Below are 25,733 nucleotides of genomic sequence, written 5' to 3'. Positions count from 1 at the left end.
TAACTGGTTATCTATGGGCAGGGCTATCCTACTACCATTTCACTATTATTTTAGCCCTATATATGTATATATTTAAAAGAATCAAAATTAATTAATTGAGTAGACCATTTTATAAACTATAATGTCAGAAGTAATTTCTGAATACAAAGACTAGAATAACTTCTGCAGGCTATAAGCTGTGTACCCCCCAAATTAAATTTTTAATATATTTTATTTTATAAATGTTCCCAAGTATTTAAGCTTTTATTTCAAATATAAGATAAAACTTTTCTTATCTAAATATGTTTTGCTCTTTTATGCCTGATTCTCTGAGAAAACTGCAATACTATGATTATGGAAAAACATATCTATTTTCTGTAGAAAATTGTGTGACTGCATACATATATATAAAATGTCATATTATACATAACACAAATACACATCTATGCAATCTTTCTAAATGTGTACTACAGTAGGTGAATATTAAGTAAATCTGCATGGGATTCAATTTTTAATGACTGAAAACTTACATACTGAAAAACTTACCAATGTATTACCAATGACAAATATTTCACAGTAGAATGGAATTTCTTTTCTAGTTATTTTCTTTATAACCAATTTTAAAATATTGCATTAGAGATTTAATTTAAGGGGGCTGAGTCTATAATACAAAGAATAGGAATCTTGTCCTCCACACTGAAGAGAAGAGTTAGATATCTAGAACCCTACTCCCTACTATACTCAGGTATAGTTGCTGAGAACAAATTCAGGAGAAATCCCTGAATACTACTTAGTGTGGTCCCAAAACCTATATTAAATAAATTAAAAGATGTAAATTTAGGAAATGATAAGATGTAGTTCACTCTAATTAAAATCATATGACTAGTGAGCTTATAGTTTTAAATTAATGAACACAGTAAAAAATTCTGACAATAATTTATGTTCTGTAGATATCAGCTTTTTTTTTAATCAAATAAGCAGCAGTAAAATATTCTATTTCTGTTAGGAGGTGACTTTTATTCTAGTTATTGATTTTTGTATAGTAAAGAGTCTTTTTAGTTTTATTTATTTATCTTTAGTATAATATATCTATATTTTCTTACATTTTCTTGGTCAATAGAATTATCATTAAAGATACACCTAGATTTAATGTTATGCTAACTGTATTCTTCAATATAACCTACAAATTCAGGCCAATGTAAAAGTCTTTAACTCATTTTTGTTTGAGTTTTATACCTGATATCATAAAGGGGGTCTGATTTTGTTGTTGTTTACAAGTGAAAGGTAAGTTTACATACAATTTACTAGATAAAAAATAATTTATCAAACATGTATAGAAGGTTTTCTCATACTTACACAAAAACCTGATGAAAGAAGATATATAGGTAGCTAAAGGGAATATGAATAAAAATTGTTCAGCATCACTTATTATCAGAAAATTGCAAATTAAATCAGTAATCAAATATTTTATACTTTTGAGACTCCCACATGTCACAAAGCACAGAACAATCAGTTTTGGTGTGAATATGCTGCCTGTAGGGATGTTAACTGATTCTTCCTCTATGGAAAACAATATCACTTTCCAAAAGAGTAGGAATTATGCTTTCATATGAATTGACTCTATTTCATTTTCTCTCCTCTCACACCAAAAAAACTCTATTCAGAAATAAAAACACATTTGTACACCTAATGCATTGTAGCATTATTAACAATAATCTAAATGTGAAGACATCCTAAGTGAGCAAGCATGGATGATGTGCACACAAAGGATAACTACACAATTTTAAGAAAAGTAAAAAAAACCCATAAAGTTTACTTTATATTCTTTTATCTGAAAACTATCATGCTGAATAAAGTTAGTTAGAAAGAGAGGAACAGAACAGACTGATCTCTTTCATATCAATGACTTAGTCAATAACAAATGTCCCAAAATATAAACTGTGAACTATTCTTTAGTAAGAAAATTACCACTGAGCCCAGAAAAGAAATGCAAAGAGGTAATCTGGAGCAATTATGAGGAAAAAAAACAGTCTGGTTGAGATAATCTGGAATGTTTTGTGCTTTTATAGTTATCTAACTCTCAAAAGAGAAGCACAATTGATAGGGAAAGCTCATGCAAATAAGGATCTCTCAGTTAATAACACAAGGTCTTCAAGAAAGGAGTTAGGCAAGTCCTCCTGTCTCTCAGAAACACATACCCTCTCCATCCTACTGAAGCACTGGGAGCTGCACACTCAGATCTGTCTTAGAACTGCCACCACACTGCACAATGTCTCAGCCTCAATGCTTTTCTACTAATTTCTGCGGAGACTCCCAGTTGCTCCAAAACTCCATGTATGCAGGTTTTGTGGATGACCTCTCTGCGTATAGTTTGGAGCCAGACTGGACTACCTCCCTCTGTGCTTCTGCATTCAAGACATCTATGTAGCTATGTCCATGATTTAGAGCCTTCCACCATATCTACACAAGCACACACACACACACACACACACACACACACACAACATTGATTCAACTAAGCCTCAAAAGAGAAGCACAGCTAGCTGGAAACATCACGGAAATACTGGCCTTGTAACTTATAAAGAGGCCCCATAAACCACAAATGTCAACATAAGAACTTATCAGCTCAACTACGTAGTATCTCAATTTCATGGACTGTATGATCAAGTAATATTCACATAATTTTAATTTCCCAGTAGAAATATATCAAATTAGATTTGAAATTTTTATATAACCACCATAAGCTTAGCAAGCAAAAACAACTCACAACATACAGTCTAGTGGAACTTTGAACAATAACATATGATATCACTATAAAACAGGATACTTTTCACAAATTTTTCTTTAATGACATATATTTAATATTTCCATTACCATTTAGTCTTACCAAGAAATATTAAGTAAATTATTCATACCTGCCACAAGACAGACTTCAAAAAGTAGGGAAATTGATGACGAGTGGAATGTATGTTATACTGTGGTAGAATTAGTTTTGGAATATTGAATGCCAAAAATAAATGTATTATGAAGAACTCTAATAACAACAATGTCTAAAATAAAGAAATTAAATTAAATAAATAAATAAAAAACACTGGAGCCGGAAAAATAGCATGGAGGTAAGGTATTTGCCTTGCATGCAGAAGGACAGGGGTTCAAATAGATTCCCATATGGTCTCCTAAGCCTGCCCGGGGGGTGATTTCTGAGAGTAGAGCCAGGAGTGGTCCCTGAGCACTGCCGGGTGTGACAAAGAAAGAAAAGAAAGAGAAAGAAAGAAAGAAAAGAAAGAAAGAAAGAAAGAAAGAAGAAGAGAGAGAAAGAAAGAAGAGAGAAAGAAAGAAGAGAGAAAGAAAGAAAGAAAGAAAGAAAGAAAGAAAGAAAGAAAGAAGAAAAAAGAAAGAAAAAAGAAAGAAAGAAAGAAAGAAAGAAAGAAAGAAAGAAAGAAAGAAAGAAAGAAAGAAAGAAAGAAAGAAAGAAGAAGAAAGAAAGAAAGAAGAAAGAAGAAAGAAAGAAAGAAAGAAAGAAAAAGAAAGAAAGAAAGAAGAAGAAAGAAAGAAAGAAAGAAAGAAGAAAGAAAGAAAAGAAAGAAGAAAGAAAGAAAGAAAGAAAGAAAAGAAAGAAAAGAAGGAAAGGAAGGAGGAAGCAAGGAAGGAAGGAGGAAAGAAAGAAAGAAAAGAAAGAAAGAAAGAAAAGGAAGAGAAAGAAAAGAAGAAAGAAAGAAAGAGAAAGAAAGAAAGAAAGAAAGAAAGAAAGAAAGAAAGAAAGAAAGAAAGAAGAAAGGAAGGAAGGAAGGAAGGAAGGAAGGAAGGAAGGAAGGAAGGAAGGAAGGAAGGAGGAAGGAAGGAAGGAAGGAAGGAAGAAGGAAGGAAGGAAAGAAGGAAGGAAGAAAGAAAGAAAGAAAGAAAGAAGGAAAGAAGGAAGGAAGGAAGGAAGGAAGAAGGAAAGAAGGAAGAAAAAAAGAAAGGAAGGAAGGAAGGAAGAGAAAGAAAGAAAAACATGAACCATATAGTTTTAGAAACCTAAATTAAAATTAAAAAATAACTCAGCAGTGTTTAAATTATGTTCTCTGAGAAGGAATATCTTCATGCCAAATTTTCCTAAATTTACTTAACAGATATAGTGAAAATTCAGTCATATTTTAATAGTTTTTCTGAATTGAAACTATTTTTTTCAGTTCATTGAGTACAAAAAACTGTTCTGTCGTTATATATCATTATGTCACATATGTCATTGTATGTCTTAATATAATACATATTAAGAAAAGAGGAAAATTATAATAATAAAATCAGAAATGAAAAGTTTCAATAGATATCCAGGCAACTAATTTTTCATTAAAAAGTGATAGGGCTCGGAGAGATAGCACAGCAGTAGGGCATTTGCTTTAGACCAGGGGTCTCAAACTGAATATACCTGGGGGCCGTAGGAGGCAAAGTCGGGGTGAGGCAGGGCCGCATAAGGGATTTCACAAAAAAAAAGTCCTCAAACATCATTATTAACAGTTTTAATTATTTCTTCTGAACATGAATAGAACATTGAGTGAAGATCATGAACAGTTCTTCTGAACATGGCATCTTTTGCCTATTCCTTGCTGCCAGAGACTTTACAGTGCTTCTCACAAATCTGAACCACATTTGGCTTTAGAGAGAAAGCAGTTGAGACCCTCAGTATGGCTTGAAATGATCATCATTAAGTCTAGACTTGTACTTTGACTTTTTGAATTTCAATATAGAGAATAACTTTTCACACAAATATGTGCTCCCAAAAAGGCACAAATGCAATTGAACATTCGGGAAAGCTCAGGGAAGCTGGGGGGGCAATTCTCTAAAAAATTTCCTGTGCATGTCTGCTTTTCCACTAATCTCCCTGAACTTGGCTTTGAGATCAGAGTTGCATTGCAGGTCAATGAGCTCCATTTGAAGCACAGGAGGGGCATCTTGCACATCAAAGGAAAAGGGGTCCACAAATATTTGGAAAAGTGGCTCTGTGCTTTTTCAAGTCTGCAAATCTGTGATCAAATTCCTTCTCTAGCTTAAAAATAGCATCAACATATTTCTCAACACTGAATGGTATGCCTGCATCCACAAGTTCCTTGCATGCTGGGAAATGGCAAAGGTTTGTCTGAGAGAGCTGGGATTTCCATAACACAAGTTTTGTGGAGAATGCTCTCACATTGTCATAGGCAGCACTGATAAGCTGCCCCAGGCCTTGTAGCATTTTATTTAGTACAGTCAGCTTATGTGTGATGTCAACAAGAAAAGCTAAGTCCATGAGCCATTTGTGATCACTCAACTCAGAAACAGCATTCCCATTCTTCTCCATGAAGGCTTTCACTTCAACTCAAAAAATATTTTCAGGACATTTTCTCTGCTGGGTCAACATACCTAGGTAAATAGAGCAAATCTCCATATTCTTACTCCATTTCCTCTAAAAAAAAAAAAAAAAAAAGCACGGAACCTCCTGTGCTTTAAGCCCCTGGATCTGATTTGGTTGATGCATTTCACAACAGACATCAAATTGTCACATGGCAGGCATTTACTGCAAAGGGCCTGCTGCAGTAAAGAGCAATGGCCTTCTCTTCTCTACACCCTCCTTTTAAAGTTGTTTTTTTTTTAAACAAGTCCCACCAGTCCATTTTTCCTCCCTGCCATCGATAGTGCTCCATCAGTTATTATTTCAACAAACCTCTTCCATGGCAAACCTGCATTCTCAATGGAATCACACAGATGCCAAAATATCTCATTAGCGGTGGTCTGGCCATGCATTGAAATTATTGTGAGCAGCTCCTCTGTCAATTAAAAATTGCAATCAACACCACGGACATAAATTGTGAACTGTGCAGTGTCTGTTATATCTTGCCCTCGTCAAGAGCAACTAAGTATGTATCAAAACATTTGGCTTTCTCACACAGTTGATGATAAATGTCAATTGACATGTCAGAAATGCGCTCTGCCACATGTTGGCAGAAAGGCTGATTTTTGTTAAACTGACCTTTCTTTTCCAGACAGATAATACTTGCAGCCTGTAATATGCATTTTTTAACATTCTCCTTCTGTGAATGGTTTCCCTGCCTTAGCAATCATCTCACTAACCATGTAACTAGCTTCAACTGATGCAACATTCTTTTTGCTTACTTTCTTGAAGAAAACTTGTTGCATCATTAGACATGCTTTAAGACTGGCAACCCGCTTGGCTCTCTCATTTCCTTAATATTTTGCACATTCCTCAGCATGTTTAGTTGAATAATGGCATTTCAAGTTGTATTCCTTGTGCACTGCAACTTACTCTGAGCATATAAGATATGTGGGGATGTCCCTGCGCTCAACAAAGAAATACTGAATCTCCCACTTTTCCTGAAATTGTCTGTGCTCATCATCAATCTTTCTCTTTACTGCAGGCTTTTATGAAGTCATGATGAAAGTATGACAAAATCTAATTCTGTAATAAACTTCTCTTCCTTAGGCCTCCAATAATGCAAGGGACAGTGGGCAGGAGCAGTGGAAATGATGTCTGCACTAGGCACAATGTATTCACGATTATTCACTTACTGAATATTCGCAATAAAAATTGCACTAGTAAGAAAAAAAATCGCCAAAAATTGCATTAAGCATTTTCATAACCGAATGGAACTGCTCGGGGTATGTGAATGTTTAATGCAATTTTTTTCTTACTAATGCGATATTTTTATTGTAAGAATTCATTCAAGAGACAAAATTGATTAACATATTGAAGTAAATGGACATAACATAATACAGTAACACAACAAAACATAACATAACATAACATAACACAACACAACATATAATTAATATAATATAATAATACATGTAAGTCAAAGAACATTTCTAAATAAAACACAATTTTTTGATCATAATGACTTACATATATTTCACAGTAGTATTTTAGGTACATATTAACATTGAATCAGGGAAATATTCATCACCCCCAGTGTTGTCTTCCTTCATCCCTGTTCCCAAGCTTATATCCCTTTCTCCCTCCTTTATCCCCCAGAATGCTACTTTAACAAAAACCATATATGTTAACACTATTGTAAACCATTTTTTTGCAGTTCCAGATATTTTTACTAGTGGTTTCTTAAAGGTTTAGAGTCAAAGAAGCACTGTCAAAACAATGTTAGAGTGGCAATTATCGTTTTCATGGGCCCACCAAAGTATGGAGGTCATGGAAAGGAAAATCTTTTGGCCTAAGTACAAGGAGACCTTACCCCTGAAGTTTACTGACATAAGACCATGTCTAGGCTCTAGGCAAACTAGTTTTTCCAATCCTGGTCATTGTCTGTAGTGCCCATACAGTTATATTTTTCACAGTCTCTGTTGTTGGTATCCTGTTTCTTTTAGTTTGAGAAGAGACCATTTTGGGTGGGGGTACCATATATTTTCAAAATAAAAATGAGAAGATGGACCTTCAGGCTGGGAAAAGGCTAGTAGTCTTTACCTACTTATTTACTCTCAATGGCCTCTTGGCCTCTTCCTTCTTTTATTGCGTAACTGTGGTTGCTACCATACTAGGTTCTGATTAGTTCCTATAAACAGTGACACTTGAATCCACTGTCTTAAGCTAGATTGCTTATTTTCCCACTTTTTATCTTTTCTCCTCTTTGTGAACTGTTCAATAAGGTATTTTGGTGAAAGAGTCCCTCTCCATCTTTCCTTCCCTTTGTTATTTGTTAAATAAGGAGTTTTGTAGAAGTGTCCCTCCATTTAATGTTTATATAAGAACCAAGTCAATTGGATTGTTGGACTTGTTCTAATATCCCCATAGGCACCAATCTTGCCATGTGATAATGTTCTTTTTTTGAATAGGCACATTAAAATGGGAAATTATATACAAACATGTTCTTATACAGATGGGAACACACACATTTTCTTAAACGGTGACAATTGTGTCCACTGTCTTAAGTTTGATTGTTTATTTTCCCCACTCTTTATTTTTTTCTTTTTGTAAACTGCTCAATAAGGAATGTTGGTGAAAGAGTCCCTCAGTTTAATGCTTGAACCAGGTCACAGGGATTGTTGGACTTGTTCCTGTGGCTTCCTTATGCGCTGAAAACACCAGGTGGCATTATTTCTTGTTTGCATGGGCACATTAAAATGGAAAATACTATATATACAAATAAGTTCTTATCTAATAGAGATAGGAACACACAAATCTAGTGGTGCAATGGAACCTTACACCCTGAACATTGACATGATGACCTGTCACAGGCCTTAGAGGTTTGGTCATTTTCCAGTCACCCCTGAACCAGGGAAGCCATCTATGAAACATCCAAAGTTGTCTATGACATCACCTGCAAGCAAATTTCTACCAGGGAAGACCCTACTGCTGCTCTGACATCGATTTACTCAAAGGAGTCTTCCCTTAAGAGTGAGAAGATTTAAACAACAACAAAGACCTGCATACTGGACAGGGCTTTCTGCATTGCCCTTTAATTCTGAGTTGAAATTAGACACCGCTTTGCACCATCCTGACTTCAATGTAGGATATACAGATTCCAGGACTTTCAATACAGAAACAAGATACCAACAACAGAGACTGTGAAAAATATAACTGTATGGGCACTACAGACAATGACAAGATTTTGACAAACTAGTTTGTCTGGAGCCTAGAAATGCTCTTATGTCAGAATATTTGAAAGCCGGCTGCAGGCCACAAAAAAAGGACGGTGGTTAAAATCACAGCATCCCATATGGTCCCTCGAGCCTTGCAAGAGCAATTTCTGAGTGTAGAGCCAGGAGTATCCTCTGAGCACTGTGGGATGTGACCAAAAAAAAAAAAGTGACATGATAGAAAATAAAATCCTAGGGGCTGGGGTGGTGGTGCTAGAGGTAAGGTGAGCGGTAGCCTAGGACAAACAGCGGTTCAATCCCCTGGCATCCCAGAAGGTCCCCCAAGCCAGGAGTGATTTCTGAGCGCATAGCCAGTAGTAACCCCTGAGTGTAATCGGGTGTGGCCCAAATCCAAAAAAAAAAAAAAAATAGAAAACTTTTCAACTATGTTTAAAGTAACTGGAGTAGGAGCAATAGCACAGCAATAGAGTCTTTGCCTGCAGGTAGCCCATCCAGGACTGACCTTGATTTGATCTTAGGAATTCCGTATTGTCCACCAAGCCAGGAGCAATTTCTGAGCACATAGACAGCTGTAACCTCTAGTTGTCACTGGGTGTGGCCCAAAAACCAATATATATACATATATATGTATATATACACACATAAACATATATGTATATATACACATATATATGTATATATATGAATCTATATATAAAAATAAAAAACACACAGGTATTTCACCCTACAAATTATTAATCCATTCAAGACATAAAACTAAAATAAATATTGACTATAAAATTACCAACCTCCTAGAATTTAACATAAATGGAAACTTAGAGCCTCTATGCAATAATTTTTGATATAGATAGATAGATAGATAGATAGATAGATATGATATGATATGATAGATATGGAAATTCATTAAGCTTGAAATATTGAACACTATTAAAATTTTTATTTTATGCTTTTCAAAGACTGTCAGACATTAAAAGACAATGTCAAAATCTGGAGAAATTATTTATAGAATACTGATTTGACAAAACCTATTACCTCAAATATGTAAATAAGGCATAGAATTCAATAATAAAAGTATATGATTTTTCTGTGTGGACCAGATATTTTAATATATGCCTTTATAAAGGATATGTAGATCTGGGAAATAAAAATAGGAAAACACAGGGAAATAGAAATAGAAAACAGAAGCTGAGAAGCTTCTGCACTTCAAAGGAAATAGTGCCTAACATACAAAATCCACCCACAAAATGGTAGAAACTATTTACCCAAAACCCATCAGACAAAGGGCTATTTTTAAAAATATACAAGGTGCCTACAGAATTTAATAAGAAAAAATATATATATAACCCCATCAAAAATTGGGGAGAAAAAATGAACAGACATTTTCTCAAAGAAGTACAAATGGCCAAAAGACACATGAAAAAATGTTCCACATCACTAATCATAAGGGAGATGTAAATCAAAACTACAATAGTGTAAAAGATCCATTTTAAATTTAATTGTTAAAGTTTGAGTCCCTTAATTCCATTGTCTTTGACATTGGCTTGGGTATTTAGTTCTGACCTTTTAATTTTTCTCCACCAATTTACCAGATTCCACTTGGCCCAGGGCCCCTCTCCTCTCTCTCCTTTATTCATTCTTTTTTTAATTTGTAGATAAATAAAGAATGATGAGGTAAAGCAAAGTAATTTATGTACCAAGTTTCTATGAAAAAGACAGGAGCTTCTAACTAAGATATATAAATAGCAAAAGTTGGATAAATTAGAAAGGATAAAACACTGGCTTAAAAACATGGTGTCTCTACCCTTGAAACAACCTGCCATAAGACTATTACAGGCTTTGGACATATTAATCATTCAACCCCAAGTTAAAAAGAACATTTTTTATAAATTATCTTCAGCTAAGTTAGTTTATGGAAGTTGTTTAGCACACTAAAAATGCTTTTTAAGTATTAAAGTTTTCACTACATTTTTTGTTAAACCATAACAGTGCAAAATATTTTAATTAACCTAATATTAACTTTATAATTTCATATAAAATATTTATATACATTATATAAATATATAATATTATTATGTATAATATATAGTATACAATACATTACATATGTGATCTGTGTATATAATATAGTCTATATATTATGCCTGCACATTATAATATTCTATGTATTCTATAATATATTATATAATTCTTTATTCTATTATTTTATATTATTTTATTTTCTATATAATAATTAATAGCATTATTTAATTAAAACAATTTGTTGAATAATAAATAATAATATATTCTCATTTTATATAATGTATTATAATATATGATACACATAATATATATACTTTTACGTAATTTATTATATAAAAGAAATGATTATAATCAGATTATCTTTCTTAGTTCATAATTTGCTTCAAAGAAAACATTACTTTTCAAAATATCATAAAATGCAAACATATATGTTCATTGAAACTGAAATAAAATACTTATCTATCACTAATAAATTAGACAATGAAGAACAAAATTTGTTCTTGCCATAGTATTTTTTAAAAATTTATTAATCTCAGATGCCAGCACCCTTCTGCCTCTCTACTCTGCTGTCCTGCATTTTCGGTCTGATTTCACCCTTGGTGCGGCTCATCAGCCAGCCTGCTTTCCTATGAGCTTTCCGGGGAGTCTGTCTTCCTGTGAGCCTTTCGTGGAGGTGAGCTGACACGCCCAGAAAGGGAGGAGCCACCAAACTCTGCTGGATCTCAGATGCCAGCACCCTTCTGCCTCTCTACTCTGCTGTCCTGCATTTTCGGCCTGATTTCACCCTTGGTGCGGCTCATCAGCCAGCCTGCCTTCCTGTGAACTTTCCGGGGAGTCTGCCTTCCCGTGAGCCTTCCGTGGAGGTGAGTCGACACGCCCAGAAAGGGAGGAGCCACTGAACTTCGCTGGATCTTAGATGCCAGCACCCTTCTGCCTCTCTACTCTGCTGTCCTGCATTTTTGGCCTGATTTCATCCTGGGTGCGGCCCATCTGCCAGCCTGCCTTCCTGTGAGCCTTCCGTGGACGTGAGTCCACACACCCAGAAAGGGAGAAGCCAGAGGAGCACGGTTGCTCCGCTCCCCTTCGCGACAGTGCACAGCATTTAGCCGATGAATACAATCACAACACGTAGAAAAACACGCAGTACTAGTGTGACAATGTGGAAAAAACACGGGCCAGTGCCAGACATAGAGAATGAAGATGGCAACTCTGATGACTTGAACATGATCAACCACCTAGTCAGTCTCTCAGATAAGGAGTTTAGAGTTGCAATATGGAACATGTTCAAAGAACTCAAAGTATAGAAGAGAAAACTAAAAAGAATCAGGAGAATATGAAGATAGAAATGAGAAAACTCCAAACGGAAATTTCAGATCAAATAACAGGTCTGAGAAACTCAGTAGATGAATTGAAGAAAAACATGTTTGAGATTTCCCACAGGTTAACAGCAGCTGAGGATAGAATCAGTACACTGGAAGATGAGATACATAACAATTACATACAGCAGAAGAAATTGGAAAAAAGCCTCAAAGCAAATGATCAAACAATGGAAAAATTACTCAAAGAATGGGAACAGATGAAAATAGAAGTCTATGATAAGCTCAACAGAAACAACTTAAGAATCATTGGAGTCCCAGAGACTCAGGAAGAAAATCTTCGGGAAGAATCAACAGTCAAAAACATCATTAAAGAGAAACTACCAGAGATAATGAATACATGGGATCAAATCCTGCATGCCCAAAGAGTGCCAACTAAAAGAGACCCCAGAAAAAACACCCCAAAACACATCCTAGTCACAATGACGAATCCCATAGATAGAGACAGAATTCTGAAAGCAGCAAGATCGAAAAGAGAAATTACATTTAAGGGAACATCCTTGAGATTTACTGCAGACCTGTCACCAGAAACACTCAAGGCCAGAAGGCAGTGGTGGGACATAATGACAAAACTCAATGAAATAAATGCTTCGCCTAGAATACTGCACCCAGCAAAACTCACTTTCAGGTTTGAAGGAACAATACATAGTTTCACAGACAAACAACAGCTCAAAAACTTCACAGACTCAAAACTATTCTTAAAAGAAAAACTGAACGGCATACTTTAAGACAAGGCTTACCAACAGACACACCAAAGTTTAATATAAAGATGGCACTAACTCCCAGGACAATTCTTTCTCTCAATGTCAATGGACTAAATGCACCAGTTAAGAGACACAGAGTGGCTAAATGGATCAAAAAACTCAATCCAACCTTCTGCTGCCTACAAGAAACGCACCTGAATAGTCAGAACAAACATAGACTCAAAATAAAAGGCTGGAGGAAAATCATCCAAGCAAACAACACCCAAAAAAAAGCAGGAGTGGCCATATTAATATCAGATGATGCAAACTTTATACTTAGGAAAGTTGTAAGGGACAAAGATGGACATTTTGTATTAATCAAGGGATATGTACAGCAGGAAGAAATCACCCTCCTAAACATATATGCACCGAATGAGGGGCCAGCAAAATATTTAATACAACTGTTGACAAATCTGAAAAATAATATCAATAACAACACAATAATTGTGGGAGACCTCAACACGGCATTGTCAACACTAGACAGGTCAACCAGACTGAAACCCAACAAGAATATACTAGACCTGAGGAGAGAAATGGAAGTAAGAGGCCTAGTAGATATATACAGGACACTCCACCCCCAGAAGCCTGGATACACATTTTTCTCTAATGTACATGGGACATTCTCTAGGATAGACTACATGTTAGCACACAAAACATATCTCCATAATATCAAGAGGATAGAAATTTTGCAGGCTGCCTTTGCTGACCACAAAGCCCTGAAATTATATATAAACTACAAAGGGACACAGAAGAAAAAATTTAACACCTAGAAGTTAAATAGCCTCATACTGAATAATCAGTGGGTCCGAGATGAAATCAAAGAGGAAATCAAAACCTTCCTGAAAAAAATGACAATGGAGACACAAATTATCAGAACCTATGGGACACAGCAAAAGCAGTACTGAGAGGAAAATTTATAGCTTTGCAAGCACACATCAGGAAAGAAGAAGGGACATACCTGAATAGCTTAATGACGCAGCTCATAGAATTAGAAAGTGCTCAACAAAAGGATCCAAAAATAGGGAGGCAGAAGGAAATAACAAAGCTGAGAGCAGAAATCAATCAAGTGGAAACCAGAAAAACCATCCAAAAGATCAACGAAAGCAGAAGTTGGTTCTTTGAAAAAATAAACAAGATTGATAGACCACTGGCAAAACTAACAAAGAAAGAAAGAGAGAGAAATTTGATAACTCGTATTAGGAATGAAAAAGGAGAGATCACTACTGATATGGTAGAGATTCAAAGGATAATGAGAAACTACTTTGAGAAACTCTATGCCACTAAAAATGAAAACCTGGAAGAAATGGATAAATTTTTGGAATCTTATAATCTTCCACGATTGAATGAAGAGGATGTAGCATATCTAAACACACCCATTACTATTGAGGAAATTAAGAAAGTAATCAAATGTCTGCCCAAAAACAAAAGCCCAGGCCCAGATGGATTTACTAATGAATTCTTTCAAACCTTTCAAGAGGAACTACTACCAATCCTGGCAAGACTCTTTCATGAAATTGAAAAAACAGGAAAACTTCCAAATAGCTTTTATGAAGCCAACATTACCTTGATACCTAAAACAGACAGAGATGCTACGAAAAAAGAAAATTACAGACCAATATCGCTGATGAATGCAGATGCAAAGATCTTCAACAAAATCCTGGCAAATAGGATTCAATGCCTCATTAAGAAGATCATCCACTACGATCAAGTAGGTTTCATTCCAGGAATGCAAGGCTGGTTTAACATCCGTAAATCTATCAACATAATACACAACATCAATAGCAATAAAAATAAAAATCACATGATCATATCAATCGACGCAGAGAAAGCATTTGACAAGGTCCAACACCCATTCTTGATCAAAACTCTCAGCAAGATGGGAATGGAAGGAACCTTTCTCAATATAGTTAAGGCCATCTACTACAAACAAGAGGCAAATATTGTCCTCAATGGAGAAAAACTGAAAGCCTTTCCTCTAAATTCTGGCACAAGACAAGGCTGTCCTCTCTCACCACTCCTATTCAACATAGCACTGGAAGTACTCGCTATAGCAATTAGGCAAGAAAAGGATATCAAGGGAATCCAGATAGGAAAGGAAGAAGTCAAGCTCACACTGTTTCCAGATGACATGATACTCTACTTAGAAAACCCCAAAGACTCTATCAAAAAGCTTCTAGAAACAATAGACTCATATAGCAAGGTGGCAGGCTACAAAATTAACACACAAAAATCAATGGCCTTTCTATACACCAATACTAATAAGGAAGAAATGGACATTAAGAAAACAACTCCATTCACTATAGTGTCACACAAACTCAAATATCTTGGAATCAACTTGACTAAAAATGTGAAGGACCTATACAAGGAAAACTATAAAACTCTGCTCCAAGAAATAAGAGAGGACACGTGGAAATGGAAGCATATACCCTGCTCATGGATTGGCAGGATTAACATCATTAAAATGGCAATACTCCCCAAAGCACTGTACAGATTTAATGCGATCCCCCTAAAGATACCCATGACATTCTTCAAAGAAGTGCACCAGGTACTTTTGAAATTTATTTGGAACAATAAACACCCTCAAATAGCTAAAGCAATCATTGGGAAAAAGAATATGGGAGGAATTACTTTCCCCAACTTTAAACTTTACTACAAAGTAATAGTTATCAAAACAGCATGGTATTGGAATAAAGACAGGCCCTCAGATCAGTGGAATAAGCTTGAATACTCAGAGAATGTTCCCCAGACATACAATCATCTAATTTTTGATAAAGGAGCAAAAAATCCTAAATGGAACAAAGAAAGCCTCTTCAACAAGTGGTGTTGGCAAAACTGGGTAGCCACTTGCAAAAAATTGAACTTAGACCCCCAGCTAACATCATGTACGAAGGTAAAATCCAAATGGATTAAAGACCTCGATATCAGACCCAAAACCATAAGATATATAGAACAATACGTAGGTAAAACACTCCAGGACATTGAGGCTAAAGGCATCTTCAAGGAAGAAACTGCACTCTCCAAGCAAGTGAAAGCAGAAATTAACAGATGGGAATATATTAAGCTGAGAAGCTTCTGCACCTCAAAGGAAATAGTGCCCAAGATACAAGAGCCACCCACTGAGTGGGAGAAACTATTCACCCAATATCCATCAGATAAGGGGCTAATCTCCAAAATATACAAGGCACTGACAGAAATTTACAAGAAAAAAACATCTAATCCCATCAAAAAATGGGGAGAAGAAATGAACAGACACTTTGACAAAGAAGAAATACAGATGGCCAAAAGACACATGAAAAAGTGCTCCACATCACTAATCATCAGGGAGATGCAAATCAAAACAACGATGAGATACCACCTCACACCACAGAGAATGGCACACATCACAAAGAATGAGAATAAACAGTGTTGGCGGGGATGTGGGGAGAAAGGAACTCTTATCCACTGCTGGTGGGAATGCCGTCTAGTTCAACCTTTATGGAAAGCGATATGGAGATTTCTCCAAAAACTGGAAATCGAGCTCCCATATGATCCAGCTATACCACTCCTAGGAATATACCCTAGGAACACAAAAATACAATACAAAAACCCCTTCCTTACACCTATATTCATTGCAGCACTATTTACCATAGCAAGACTCTGGAAACAACCAAGATGCCCTTCAACAGACGAATGGCTAAAGAAACTGTGGTACATATACACAATGGAATATTATGCAGCTGTCAGGAGAGATGAAGTCATGAAATATTCCTATACATGGATGTACACGGAATCTATTATGCTGAGTGAAATAAGTCAGAGAGAGAGAAAAAAACGCAGAATGGTCTCACACATTTATGGGTTTTAAGAAAAATGAAAGACATTCTTGCAATAATAACTTTCAGACACAAAAGAGAAAAGAGCTGGAAGTTCCAGCTCACCTCAGGAAGCTCATCACAAAGAGTGATGAGTTTAGTTGGATAAATAACTACATTTTGAACTGTCCTAATAATGAGAATGTATGAGGGAAATTGAGAACCTGTTTAGAGTACAGGCGGGGGTCGGGTGGGGAGGAGGGAGACTTGGGACATTGGTGATGGGAATGTTGCACTGGTAAAAAAAAAATAAATTATTAATCTTTACATCTTATTAAGTACCAAAGTCTTTCAAGATAGATTGTTTTCCCAACAAATACAAAATATTTTGGCACTCAAAAAGAGAAAATGATTGTTTTTAAATTATTCTGAATCCTCTCTTAAAATTTCTCATCTCATTAAATACTTAATGAACAATATTCTTAAATAAAAGTCTGGAGCCTTCACAGCAGATAGGTACTCTCTCTGTGTCTGTAAAGGGGGAGGTGTCTGACCCCTGCTGTGTGCTGAGCCACAAAGAGAAAGCCTGAAAAAAATCTCTCGCTGTCTCTGCCCATATGCTCTTCTGTCTCCTGAAATTCTCCTGTGGAGGCCAAGTGAAAACTGTCTCCTAAAGGCGCCATAGCAGACAGGTTCTCTCTCAAGATCTCTCTCTCAATATCTCTCTCTGTCTCTTTTTCTCTCTCTCTCTGAAGAGGGGAGTTGTCTGACCCCTGCTGTGTGCCAAGCCACAAGGAGAAAGACTGAAAAAATATTTTCCTGCCTCCGCCCATATAATCTTATGAAAGACAAATGATTGCCTATGTTTATTCTGGCATGGTCTTTCTAGTTATGACCTCTAAATGACCTAAACCAAAGGAGCTGAAGACAAAAAAGGATATATGAATATATATGGAATATATGTATTTATTCAAATACATACGAAATATTAAGTCATAAGAAAAGGCAATTGCTTTTTCATTAAAGATGGATGACCCTTCTTACACAGTGAAATAATTCAGAATGAGACTGGACTATATGGTTGATATGCTGTGTTGTAACAAGTGCTGTTAGATTGGTTAAGTTGCAAGGTAAATGCTATACCCACAGTATTTTCACTCTAGACCATAAATTTTAATTTTAAAATACTAAAAATATTTTAATAAATTGCATATACTGACATTATTTGAATTTTATTAGAAAATACAAGTAGTTCTTATTGGAACTATATTTAGAATTCAATTTATTAATGAAATTAAAATTAAATTAAAATGTATATTTTTTGAGAATTTGATTTCTGATCATCAACTGCAATTGAAAATACACCTAAAGAGAGAATATTCATATGTCATTTGTGATTCATTTGCTTTCAGTAAGTAATCACCTTTTGTTAGCAGAGAAATTTGGTGACATAGTGATTAGTACTTTTATCTATTAATTTTTATTTTATTTAGTATTTTATCTATTAATACTAAAACAGAGACTACTATGATATTACACAATAGAGGAGACTTCCTTATATGAGTCTTATTTTATTGGATGAAATAAACATTTGGAAAAGAAACTGAAAATTTGGTGATAATTTTTGGAAAATTTATACACACAGGGAAGTATGAAATTGTGTTCTACAATAGTAAAATTTATATATTATTGAAAAACAGCAGTAAATCCAATAATCCCTTTATTTTATGAATGTATACATATATTTATAAGTGTGGTTTCGACAGTCTTCAAATTATCAGCAATGTTCAAACAGTAATCAGGGAAATCAAAACTTGAAATAACAAATTTGTTTTGAATTGCATTCTATTAATTTCTGTTTATATATTCATGCCAAATTGTTTAAATTTTGAACTCAGGGGGCCAGTGAGGTGGTGCTAGAGGTAAGGTGTCTGCCTTGCAAGCGCTAGCCAAGGATCAGGACCGCGGTTCGATCCCCCGGCGTCCCATATGGTCCCCCCAAGCCAGGGGCAATTTCTGAGCCTTAGCCAGGAGTAACCCCTGAGCATTAAATGTGTGTGGCCCGAAAAAAAATTTTTTTGAACTCAGTTTCCTAATGAGCAAATTAATTTTCTGTGAATTATATAAACAAATTTTCTTGGTAACAAATTAATATTAGCTTATTAACCTAAAGAACAAAAATGTATTATTTCCTCCTTTTTTGACTCAACCTTTAAACAAAGATATGGTGTCTATAAAACATAAAACTAAATCAAGGTATTGGCAGGAAATTAAAGACTAAATACTCTCTAGGATAATTCTTTCTGCCCCTCCAAGCTTCTTTCCTTTGCTTGTGTATATATAAATACAATGCTGACATATTCACAAGTTTTTTTTTTTACTTTTTTCCATAGTTTATTTTTTCTTATGAAGACATTCATCACAGGGCTTAACAGTTATTAATATTAATAAGTTGGACTTTATTTTCAGTATTGATTTTTTTCCAAGATAATTAAATAAGACTTACCTTACAATTTGTTTTCGTTGGTGGGGAAACCAGCAATCCTCATGGGTTTACTCCTGGATCTGTACTCAGGATCACTCATTGGGGACAACTAGGGGACTTGGGGGAATTAGGGGAGCTAGAGGACCTGATAGGACACTTTGTTTTTGGGAAAGAACCTATGTCTGATGCATTAAAAGCAGTGGTTTCCCCACTATACTGTTACTTTTGACCCACACAGTGGTCCTCAAACTATGGCCTGTGGGCCACATATTGTATTTATCTGTTTTGTTTCTTCATTGCAAAATAAGATATATGCAGTGTGCATAAGAATTTGTTCATAAGTTTTGTTTTTACTATAGTCAGACCCTCCAATGGTCTGAGGGACAGTGAACTAGCCCCCTGTTTAAAAAGTTTGAGAACCCCTGCAAGTTATACCTTTTAGTGATGAGGGTTTTGGGGTTTTTTTGTTGTTGGGTTTTTTTTTTTTTGTTTTTTTGTTTTTTTAGATTTTTAGGCCACACCCGGTGAAGCTCAGGGGTTACTCCTGGCTATCGTTCCTGTATGGGAGACCATATGAGACTCCAGGGATAGAACCACAGTCCTTTCTAGGTTAGCGCGTGCAAGGTAAATGCCCTATCATTTGTTCCATCTCTTCTGCCCCAAATGTGTTATTATTATTATTATTATTACTATTTTAATCCTTTTTTTTTTTTTTTTTGGTTTTTGGGCCACACCCGGCGGTGCTCAGGGGTTACTCCTGGCTGTCTGCTCAGAAATAGCTCCTGGCAGGCACGGGGGACTATATGGGACACCGGGATTCGAACCAACCACCTTTGGTCCAGGATTGGCTGTTTGCAAGCCGCTGTGCTATCTCTCCGGGCCCTATTTTAATCCTTAATGCATGAACATTCACAGATTCTGTGAGTTAATGTTGACATAATTTTTTGAAATTTATATTTAACTCCTGAAACATATACATTGAAAAAATAACGTCATTACAGTGGGAATGCTATTATTCTTCAATGAATTTCTGTTTGTATACATGCTTTTCTTATTTTCAAATTTTGTATTTTTATAGATTTTTTTCTCTACACTCTCATTACTTCAGATAAAATAATGAAAGCATCAGCCACTCAGTGTATCCTTGGATACATTGAGGAAGTAGAATTTATTTTATTAAGGAAACTGTTGTAAGGTTAATTAAATTCTCCTTTGTAAGTGAGCATTTTTCACATGAATTGTGTAAAGCCTGACTCACATAAATATTAAAGCACATTAGTGAAATATTTAAAACAACATATATTCTGGAATTTATCATTGTGTTCCTAACCCTTATTCATAATAACCTGACAGGTACACAAGTTAAACGGAACACTTATATTTTGTTGGGTCTTAAATTTATATCAATCATTATATATTAAATTTGTACCCAACATAATTCAATATAAACTATGTGTTTAATAAATTTTTACTTTCATCACTAATGTTAATTTTTATGTCACTTATTTTTTTCTGTATTTTAATCCAGGATCTACTCTCTCTGGCTCCAAAAGAAGCATCTCTTATTTTTTTGGGTTTTTGGTTTTGGTTTTGGTTTTGCTCAGAAATCACTCCTGGCTTGGGGGACCATATGAGGCTCTGGGGGATCGTACCGAATTTCTTCCTAGGCTAGCACATTCAAAGCAGATACCTTACTGCTGTGCCACTGCTCTACCCAGAAAGGTTGCATTGGAGAAGAATGTGTATCCAGGTTTCAAGGAATGTAGTACCCTATATACTTATCTACTACTCCACTTTCTTACATTTCTCTTTTCAGAGTTAATATATTCTTGTTTGGTTTTAAACTGATACACCTATCAAGGGATGTCAGGGCACTGTTGAGATCTCCCACTATTATTGTGCTGTATTGATATCTTTTTTCAGGTTTGTCAAGAGTTGTATTAAATATTTTGCAGGTCCGTCGTTGGGTACTTATAAGCTTAGGAGTATGATTTCCATTTGTTGTACAAATCCTTTGATTAGAACAAAATGACCGTCTTTGTCAATTATAACTTATCTGAGTCTAAAGTTTGTTTCATCTGATACTAATATGGCCACTCCAGCTTGTTTGTTTGGGTTTTTTTTGGGGGGGGCACACCCGTTTGATGCTCAGAGGTTACTCCTGGCTAAGCGCTCAGAAATTGCCCCTTGCTTGGGGGACCATATGGGACGCCAGGGGATCAAACCGCGGTTGCGATCTTTCCTTGGCTAGCGCTTGCAAGGCAGACACCTTACCTCTAGCACCACCTCCCAGGCCCCACACTCCAGCTTGTTTAAGGGTGTTGTTTGCTTGGATGATTTTGCTCTAGCCTTTGATTTTGAGTCTATGCTTATTTTATTATTAAGGTGTGTTTCTTGTAGGCAGCAAAAAGTTGGATTCAGCTTTCTGATCCATTTTGCCACTTTGTGTCTCTTTACAGGTGCATTTAGTCCATTGACTTTGAGAGAGATAATTATCATGGGATTTAGTATGAATTTTGTGTAGAAGTTTGATGTACCTTTTGGCCTTTCTTCTCTTAAAGTATACATTTCAGCTTTTCTTTTAGGTCTGATTTTGAGTCTATAAAGTTTTTGAGCAGTTATTTTTCCATGAAGCCATGTATACTTTCTTCAAACCTGAACATGAGTCTGGGTAAGTGTAGTACTGTACTGCAGCATTCATTTTATTGAGTTTTGTCACTATATCTCACCACTACCTTCTGGCATTGAGGGTTTCTTGTGACAGGTCTGCTGTAAATCTTAAGGATGCTTCTTTGAATGTAATTTTCCTATTTGATCTTGCTGCTTTCAGTGTTCTATTCCTATCTGTGGGATTCGTCATTATGACTAGGATGTGTCTTGGGTTGCTTTTCTTTGGGTCTCTTTTAGCTGGTACTCTTCAGGCATGCAGGATTTGTTTGCATGCAGTCTTTATCTCTGGGAGTTTCTCTGTAATGGTGTGCTTGACTGTTGATTCTTCCTGGGGATTTTCTTCCTGGGTTTCTGGGACTCCAATGATTCTCATGTTGTTTCTGTTGAATTTATCAAACATTTCTATTTTCATCTGTTCAATATCTTTGAGAATTTTTCCATTGTCTGAGCATTTGATTTGAGGTTCTTTTTCAATATCTTCTGCTGTATAAATTTATTATGTATCTCATCTTCCAGCTCACTAATTCTGTCTTGATCTGGTGTTATTCTATTGGAGAGGCTTTCCATAGTTATTCATTTCCTCTACTGCATTTTTCAGTCCTGTTATTTCAGTTTGGTGTTTTCTGACTTCTGTATTTGTGGTTTGTTCAGATTGATCTATGCTTTCTTTGAGTTCTATTAACATTCCCCATATTTCTATTCTAAACTCCTTATCTGAGAGATTATTTAGGTGATTGGTATTTTTTGGTCATCAGAGCTACCATCTTTATTCTCTATGCATGATTGCATGATTTTGTCCCATGTTGTTTCCCCATTGCCACACTTGAAATGTGATTCTTACTTCATGCTGTGATGGGGTTCTTATTCTATAAGAAGTGCGTGACCACTTTAATGAGCGGCCATAACCTTTTTTTTTTTTTTTTTTTTGCTATGCTCTTCTTTTATTGTACTGGGGATCAGGAATTAGCCTGATGTCACTTTTAAAAGAGTCCCTGTAGTCCAAAGCCAGAAGAAATAAACCCTGGTTCTTGTGGGCAGAGACATTCCTACCTGAGGTGAGGTACTTGAGAGCTGATTTTGCCGTGTTCTTTTTTGATTGTCACAGGAAGCAGCTAATTCTTATATAAAACTTTCGAAAATTTTTATTTAACAACTTCACCTTATAAAATATAGATCTATAGTTTAAAAATAAATATGAGTAATGAATTATACAATATAAATGTTTTTTGCTTATAGTTAAACTTAGGTTTTAAATCAAAATTTTAAAAATTAAATATTTTAAAAATATTTTAACACAAAATATCTGAAATTGTTTCAAAGGATAAAAGAATAAAGTTTAGCTTACTAGTTAATTAAGATTTACAACTTGATCTATCATCTAATTAGCTTTTTGTTTTATCTATTATTTAATTATTTCTTGTTAGAGTACGCATACAATATCCATATAACATTTATATTTAATAACATTTAAATTAAGGACCTTTCAAATATTTGAAGCTTTATTATAGCTATTATAAATTACTATATTTATATAGTAGGTAAGTAAATATAATAATGCTGAGTACTGCTTTTGTAACAAATTAACATTATTTTTTTTTTGGTTTTTGGGCCACACCCATTTGATGCTCAGGGGTTACTCCTGGCTATGTGCTCAGAAATCGCCCCTGGCTTGGGGGGACCATATGGGACGCCAGGGGATCGAACCGAGGTCCTTCCTTGGCTAGCGCTTGCAAGGCAGACACCTTACCTCCAGCGCAACCTACCCGGCCCCACAAATTAACATTCTGTTTCTCTATATTATAAAAATTATTTTTTATTTTATTAAATCATTGACAATTAAACAGATACATCAAAATATGATTTAACTGTATGATCCAACTGAGATAATCCAACTGAGATAATCATCAGCTGTTCCTATTTGGAAATAAGAAATTTCCAGCAACCTGCAAAATGAGTATAAAATATTTTATTTGTGCATACTGAATAAGAATCTACTGCCTTTGCAATTAGTTTGTCTTTTTCAATATCATGCACTAATATTCCTTAGGCATCATAATTTACTTAATCTTTTCATCCTTAGTTGATTGAAAATGACAATGAGTCCTTTGTGAATTCACAAATGTTCCTTACCATATAAAATCACACCACAAATGTTATTATTACATGATAATAAGTTTGTCTTCAAAATCTAATCATCTTAAATGTAGCTTCACACATCCTCTCAACTCATCATTCATAGAATAATTATAAATTTAACAACCAATAAGAGCCTTGCACTGTAGCATTATTTTTTCACATTATGATGTTTCATTATACAGAGTATAAATAAAATGATGTATTACTAAGTGGAGAATTTTTGCATATAAATCTGACATCAACTATGATAAGCACACTACAAGTTGAGAAAAATTATAACTTACAAAACTATAGTAACTAGGTTTTGCATTTAAGTCAAAAGCATGTGTAACTTTAAACTAAGTTTAAACAAGGTGCAACATGAATTTTTAAAACATAAATTTTACAATGTTACTTGCGATTTGTAATTTTATTTTAATAATTACCAAATTGGATAATGAATTTATTTATTTTATAAAAATGAATATAGTCAATATAGGCAAAGAGTTAAATTTTTTTAACATTTTCTAATGGTGGTGTGCTTGTGATATTTTTCATTTTTCCTTTGCACAAAAAAGGTTGAAAAACACTGCATTATAGTATAAACAAAAAGACATATGAAGAAATGCAATAGCCCTTCAATATTGTTGTACGGTAGCAGATATCATGTGGGTTAACAATCTCATCAGTGATCAAGACATTTTTGTCCTTAGAGCTATCAAAATTCCAGTCAAAAAATTTAGTTCATTAACTGAAACACTACAAAGGAAAACAAACTTCATGCCCTGCATCTGTTCAACATGTTCCGGTACAACATTAGGGGATTCAATGTCACTATGTACCTAAAATATTACTGTGAAATATTATTATAAAAAAAGATTCAAGATTAAATTTAAGTATTAAAAGTAATTTTAGAATCAAATTTTGTTTGCAACTAAGTGGTCTCCTAATGATTTTCTTTCTTCTAGTGAGTCTTCTGGTAGCTTTTTTAAAAGTAGACTGAGAAATAGAACAAATAGTAGATGTACAGATACTAAGAAAGAAAACTTTGATGAACTGATGTCTGCATTAACATCACAAGTACATTTTGAACCTGATAACCAAAACATTCAGAGTAAGGATCCTTATTATATGGAGTTTACTAAGTAATAGGGTGATAGACAGTGTAGTGATAATGCTGACAGCATGTATAATAACGCCAGTATTTTATTTATTGCATTATAAAATTTTAGCTAAAGTGAATGTTAGTCACCATTCAACAGAGGGTTCTTCACATTTGCATTTGGGAATCACACCCCCATCACAGGATAGAGAAATGAAAATTAGAATTGCTCCAACTAATTGAGAACATCTTGGCCAACAAAATGATCATAAACAATATAGTTAAGATTCTCAGTCACCTGCTGCTCAATCCAGAACATAACAGTTCAAAATCACAAAATTGTTGATCTGAAATGTACTGAAATGTGTGAATCACTTCTGTTCAGTGACCACTTGAAAGGCAGAATTTCGGAAAGTTGAGATGCTTTGTGTTTTTCCTTTTGGGGTTGAAATTTACTGGACTGAGTACATAGCTGCTATTGTTAATGTGATAGAAGTAAACATAGGTTATCCATATCAGTGCTGAAAAAAAACAAAGAAATTTATAAATCTTTGACAAGTTCTTAACTTAAAAGATTCATTATCATTTTGGCCTTATGCTTGAATTTTTTAATATAATTTTTATTTTGAACATAGTGGCTTACATATTGTTGACAATAATATTTTAGGTACATATTTACATAAAATCAGGTGGATTCCCATCACAGATTTGTTCTCCCTACACCTCCGTTTTTATCCTACCTCCCATATCCTCCTCCCTCACCCCCAGGGCTGCTAGAAAATGTGGTCTCCTCTGTATCTAGTTTATTACTTAGTAGTCTTGCACCGTTTGGTCTTGGTGCCTCCCTTATTTCCCCCTCTAAGTTGGAGG

The 25,733-nt window shown here is 35.0% G+C and overlaps 1 pseudogene; it reads left to right on the top strand.

Annotated features, from left to right (window-relative positions):
- The first annotated feature begins 2,248 nt into the window (after nucleotides 1-2,248).
- LOC126014335 (lysM and putative peptidoglycan-binding domain-containing protein 3-like) lies at nucleotides 2,249-25,184 on the top strand (annotated as a pseudogene).
- The last annotated feature ends 549 nt before the right edge of the window (nucleotides 25,185-25,733 follow it).

The sequence above is a fragment of the Suncus etruscus genome, chromosome 7, assembly GCF_024139225.1.
Source record: "Suncus etruscus isolate mSunEtr1 chromosome 7, mSunEtr1.pri.cur, whole genome shotgun sequence".
NCBI classification, from domain to species: Eukaryota; Metazoa; Chordata; class Mammalia; order Eulipotyphla; family Soricidae; genus Suncus; species Suncus etruscus.
This window is presented reverse-complemented; position numbering and strand designations above follow the sequence as displayed.